This window comes from Neophocaena asiaeorientalis, unplaced genomic scaffold, assembly GCF_003031525.2.
Source record: "Neophocaena asiaeorientalis asiaeorientalis breed wild unplaced genomic scaffold, Neophocaena_asiaeorientalis_V1.1 scaffold312, whole genome shotgun sequence".
NCBI classification, from domain to species: Eukaryota; Metazoa; Chordata; class Mammalia; order Artiodactyla; family Phocoenidae; genus Neophocaena; species Neophocaena asiaeorientalis.
In genome coordinates, this window is record NW_020174707.1 from 2,118,685 (window position 1) to 2,125,264 (window position 6,580).

Here is a 6,580-nt window from a genome sequence, read left to right on the forward strand (position 1 = left end):
TATTTGGCCATAAAAATGAATTAAGTACTAATGAACTTTAGAAACACTGTGCTGAGTGAAAGCCAGACACAAAGACCACACGTTGTATGATTGCATCTAAGTGAAATGTCCAGAATAGGCAAATTCACAGGGACAGAGAGTAGATTATTGGTTGCCAGGGGCTGGGGGGAATAGGAAGTGACTGTTAATGGGTGTGGGTTTCCTTTTGAGATGATGAAAATGTTCTGGAACTAGAGAATGCTGATGGTTGCATAATGCTGTGAATGTTTTAAATGCTACTGAATTGTATGCTTTCAAATTTTTTGGAGGACTTTCCTGGTGGAGCAGTGGTAAAGAATCCACCTACCAAGGCAGGGGACATGGGTTCGAGCCCATGCTGATCTGATAGGGTCCACAGAGCCCCCATTTGGAGGTCAGGCCATGCAGCGGGAGAGGAGCCCATCCTGCCCTGTGGCCCCCTTAGAGGGTGATTGGCATTGGTCAGGGACCAGTGGGCTCTGCGGACCCCATCAGATCCTGCCACCCAGCCCAGGGCAGTGTCACCAACACAGGCCCTCCAGGACTGGAGCCGGAAGAGCAGCAGCCTGGGAGGCCCTGAGCCTTATTCTCTAGCTGGTGGTCCCGCCCGTCACAAGCACCCTAAGATCACTTAGTGAACACCCCCTCCCCGTCCCAGACACCTCAAATCAAGGAGTGTCCCATGCACTTCAGGAGCCTGAGGTATGGCAAAGTCCCCAGGGGAGGCCTGGTAGCAGGGAGGGCCCCTCCCAGGCCACGGCAGGGGTCACGGCCCTTTGCCCATCAGTAGGGAACCGGCTAGCTCTCTGAGGCTCCTGTCCCATCGCGAGCGGCCATTCAAAACCAAGCAGGTTCTGCACAAGGCCCTGCCTGGTTTACCATTTTTCTGTGGGTGTCGACGTTTCCCATGGAGCACGATTCGTGATTGTCGCACAAAGTATCTACAGTCCTGGGAAACTGGCCAGCAGCAGCTAGACTGCCGCTGCCGTCGCCTTGGCAACCCAGCCCCCAAGTCCCTCGGCCGCCCCGGCTCCGGGACGGGGGTGTGATGCCCTCTAGAGGCCGCGTGCTGACACGGCGCGGGACCCGGACTGGGCGGGCGCTAGGGGGCCCTTCGTGCGTGGGAGGCTGGGAAGTGAGGGACCAAGGCGAACAGAGAGGGGCACGATCTGTTCAAGGTCACGGGGAAACACAGATCCAAGCCTTCCGGAATCGGCCCTTTGGTATTCCGCTGCCGCTTGTCAATTCAAAGAAACAAACAAAAACCCCTCACAGGCTCATACCTATACAGAGCTGATGAAATTTAAGCGGCAGGGCCCCTCATTTGCAGAAGACTCTTGGCAGTGGCCTCAGAAATGGATTCACCTGGTCATACGTGTTGGTACAATCTGCAGAAGTGAACTGTAAATTAGTTTAAGATCTGCATTGAATTGTAATTGGCTAAGATGGCTCTCTCCCCACCCTGATTCTGTCACACTTCCCCTCGGGTCCTGAAGCATTAGAAGCTGCCTAAGAGGAAGTTGAGTTGGGGACACGTTTCACTGTGACCTTCATGGGATCTGTTTACATAGTTATTACTGACCATCCTGGGGCAGGAATGACTTCCAGGAATAATCCCACTGCCCACCTGGCATCATGACACTGAGCTCTAGAGCAGCTGGGATGTGGGAGGAGGCGGAGGAGAAACAAGGTTTGAAATGTACAGAGCCGGAAGCTGATCTGTGGGAAATTCTTCCAATCATCAAATGCCTAAACTTATGAGCAGCTCAAAACGGAAGTTTTTCTTGTTAAGTGTATCATCAATAATGCAGTGGAAAAAAAATGCAGTGAATATAATTGCAAACTCCCTATGAAATGAAATTATTTTTCAAGTATGCCCATCTGTAACCAACAGAAATGATTCTGGCATGGAGAAGTAAATTGTAACAAAATTTTTTTCAGATTATACCGAAAGAGAGAGATGAAATCCAAAAAGAGGCAATATATGGGTTTGGGGATTAATAATATACTTAATGAGAAGAAGTAAAGTATATGAACACACTGGGAAAAAAGTTCAATGTCTTGCTGACTTGACCAAAATACTGATATTGACAAAAATAACACAAATCTCATAATAGATCTCTACAAGACACTGAGATCAGGTTGCCTGAGTATCGTCAATTCAGAGTATTTAAGATGGGTCTCTGAACATGAAACCTTGATATGCCCAGAAAATTTACAGCTTTTATATGAAAGAAACTTGACAGAGGTTTCCCCCAATTTGACAGCAGTCCTAAAAATGTACACAGCATTACTAATAACAAACTGCAAGGCTGAAATTTTTCTACGGTATCAATAATGAAAACCAAATTTCCATCAACCATGCTAAAAGAAAATCACAATGAATTATCTTTCTATCCTCTTGCTAGAAAATGATATTACAGGATTGTTGTCATATGAAAAGGCAAGCAAAGCATCTACAGACAAAAATTGTTGGGAAAAAAGTGTTATAGAGGTTTGTCAGGCAGTTAACAAAACGTTATGTCAGTTTTCTGAATTATGTGAGATTTGAGGTATTTCTCAGCTTTTAAAATGTTATGTACTGTGTTTTCTTTCTGATTCTAAAGAACATTCCTTTCCTAATTCTGTCTTCCTAATTTTCTGGGTTTTTTAAGTCCCCCCAAATTATATAATCTTCAAAAACCCACAAAACCTGGAGCCACCTCATACGAACACCCACGCACACCCACTCATCACATACATGAGAATCAAGAACTATAGTCTCATTAAGTAAAAAGAAGCACAAGACCCCTTTTCTAGAGACATGTGTGTGCTTTGGAGCAGCTCTTTTTATCAGTAAAAAGGTGCTGGCGAACATAAGTGCAACAGCTGACTTCCATTCCGGAAAATTCAGAGAATCACAAAATTACCACAGAGTTATTAAAAGCTTGATCCAATGAGAATGACTTTACTCAGTTAAGCTACTTTTGCTGTTGGTTCCCCCAGAGCCTTCCATTCCTTTAGTGTCACCCCCAAGGAAACTGCAGAGGACAGCTTGGGGCCATCCTGTCACCATTCCCTGAGACAGAAGGGATGGGTTTTCTTCCTCGTTAGTCTCTTGGGTATTTTAAGATTGTCATCATCTGTTATGCAAAAAACCCCACCAAACTTTCATTTTTTACCTTAATGTTTCATGAGGTAAACTTCTTTCATCTTGTTCTACTGACATTTGTAGAAAGAGGATTTTTTGAAAGTCTGTTGCTCAGAGTTAAGCAGCTACAACCTGCAGAGAGGTGCCTTATCCATTTGAATGTACAATAATATCCTCTTTGGTCGAGAGCTTCTAGTCCCACGATGGTTTTTTCCTGTCAGGCTGTACTAGAAGAAACATAGAGGCATAAGGGTACGCCAGATGGTGAAAAATAGGTTTACGGCACCAAAATAGTGTTGTTTTTATTAAAAACTAGGCTAGCACTGAATGCCAGAAGGTGTGAAACCCAGCTCTGAGTAACAACCTCCACATTTACGGTTAATCTTAGCCAGTATGAACCTCCCACCAGGTGAAGCAGGGTGGGCCCGCAAGCACTGCAAAGGATGCTAGAGGCACATGGGGGAGCCGGTGGGCCTGCTTCTTGGAGGGCCAGCCTGGCTCCCCATCCCTTCCTATTCCCATGCCCCACCATCACCGCACTGAAAGTCCTCAGCCAGGTGCTGACTCACCCACATCTCCTTCATATTGGATTCTGATGTCCAAGAACGGGTAAGGCTGGAAACTTGAACCTGGTAAGGCTGGAAACGTGACCTCCAAGCAGTCCTAGTCTCCTTCAGCGTTATTGAAGGTAACGGCCACGTCCAAGTTTTCCCTAAACCATTAGTATTACTGAACCAAACTTGGGTCCGTCTCGCCTCACCGGCGCAGTAAAGCCAATCTACTGACACTGGGTCGTGGTGAAGGGAAGTGCAGTGTGTATTGCAGGGCCCCAAGCAAGGAGTCCAGGCACCTAATGCTCAAAAGGCCCGAACTCCTGATGGCTTTCAGGGGAAGGTTTTTAAAGACAGGGTGAGGGAGAGGGTTGCTGGGTATGTGATCAGCTGGTGGACATTCTTCTGATTGGTTGGGGGTGAGGTAATCAGGAGTCAACATCAACCTTCTGGTTCCAGCTGGTCTGGGGTCTGCGTGCCTGTGGGCAGCAGACAGTTAACTTCTCCCACCTGGTGGGGGCTTCAGTGTCTGCAAAACAGCTCAAAGGATTTGGCTCCGAAGATTATCTATAGCCCTTGAGGAGGAACTAAAGGTCCTGACTTTGTTTAATGGCCAAACTATTATTTTGTCTTGTTTGACTGTTTTCCTTTGTTTCTGCATTTTCTCACTTCCCTGATTAAATATATTCTTTGAAACTCAGGGAAGGCCTAGGAGACTAAAGTTTTCCTATAGGCAAGAGGCAGGTGGAGGACTTGGGGGGTGGTCTGTCCTGGGAAGGCCCGATACGGTCCTGCTTGGTTACGTTACCAAACGGTGTCCCTCAAACTCTCCAACTTAAGGGAAACCAGCATCTGAGACGGTTAGGCTCCTCATCAAAAAAAAATCCTTATTTATCTCCATTGCCATACTCTGAGTCAGTTAGCTGTTGCTACAAAACAACCAACCACAAAGCTTAGTGCCTTAAGGCACCAACTCTTGAGTTAGCTCCGGATCCTGCAGACTGGTGATCTGGGCTGAGCCCCACTGATGCACTTGGCTCACACACGCATCTGTGATATCTGCTGCCAGGTTGGCTGGGGATAGGCTGGTCTGAGATGGCCTCTGCTGGTCAGCTTGTCTTTCTTCTGTGTGGCCTTGCATATCCCAGCAGGCTAGCCTGGGTTTGTTCACAGGGAGGTGCCTGAGTTGCAGGAGAGCATGCTGAAACAGCAAAAATGCTCACGGCCTCTTGAGATAGGCCTGGACCAGGAATAACGTTTTGTATTCAATTGGCCAGAGCAAGTCCCAAGACCAGCCCGGGTTCAAGGGCTGCAGCTCTTGATGGGAGCAGCTACTCTGCGTTGAAAATGGATGCAGGTACAGAGAGGATAATAACTGTGGCCACTTTTTCTTTAAATTTTTTATTAAGGTAACATTCGTTTATGTAAGTTCCACGTGTACAACATTATATTTCTATTTCGGCTTGCGGGATCTTAGTTCCCCGACCAGGGATTGAACCTGGGCCCTCGGCAGTGAAAGCGTGGAGTCCTAACCACTGGACTGCCAGGGAGTTCCCATATTTCTACTTCTTTATACACTACAACATGCTCACCACCAAAAATTTAGTTTTCATCCATCAACATACAGTTGATCCCCTTTACCCATTTTGCCCTCCCCTTCCTTCCTGCCCCTCTGGTAATATTGCGGGACTGAGGGAACGAAAAGTGCCCATGAAACTGAGAAGGTGTTTTTGTTTCCTTTGGTTTGTTCATTTGTTTTTGTTTTGTTTTTTGTATTCCACATATGAGTGAAATCATACAGTATCTGTCTTTCTTCGTCTGACTTATTTCATTTAGCATAATACCCTCAAGGTCCATCTATGTTGTCACATGGATGTGATACATATATATCACATCTTCTTTATCCATTTATGATCATATGCCTTATATTGTCATTGATATAGTGAATTGCCCTGATCAATTTTTGAATATTGAACCAGCCTGACATTCTTAGGATAAAACTCATTCAGATATGATGTATTTTTCTTATTATGTATTATTGGATTTGATTTGCACAAATTTTGTTAAGAACTTTTGCATTAATGTTCCTGAAATACATTGGTATATAGTTTTCTTTTCTTATAATATTTTTGTTTGTTTTTAGTATAGGGTAATGCCAACCACCTCATGAATGATTTGGGAAATAGTCTCTCCTCTTGAATTTCCTGGAAGAGTTTGTGGAGAATTGACTCATTTTGTCCTTAAACATTTATTGGAATACTCCCATGAAGGCAGCTGGGCCTGGAGTTTTCTGTGTAGAAATGTTTTCAACAAATTCAATTTCTTTAATAGATATAAGGCTATATAGGTTATCTCTTTCTTCTTAATTGAGCTTTGATAGTTTATGTCTTTCAAGGACTTTTTCCATTTCACCTAAGTTGTCAAATTTGTTGGCATAAATTTCATAATTTTTTCCAACAGATATTAAAAATACTATAAAGCCTCTAGAATGAAAACAGTATAGTACTCGTACGTGAATAGAAGAGAAACCAGTGGAATAGATCAGAGAAAGTCTAGAAAGAGACTATCCACGCATAAAATTGACCATTTTAACCAGGTGTACAGTTCAGTGGCATTAAATACATTCACATTGTGGGATTTCCCCGGGGGTCTAGTGGTTAAGACTCAGCGCTTCCACTGCAGGGGGCATGGGTTTGATCCCTGGTCAGGGAACTAAGACCTCACATGCCACTCGGCGCAGCCAAGAAAAAAAGAATACATTCACATTGTTGTACAACCATCACCACCATCCATTTCTGGCACTGTTTTTTAATAGACTTTTTCAAAAATCCTACCTTTCATTCATTTAGTATTTCTTTTTTTTTTTTTTTTTTTTTTTTTT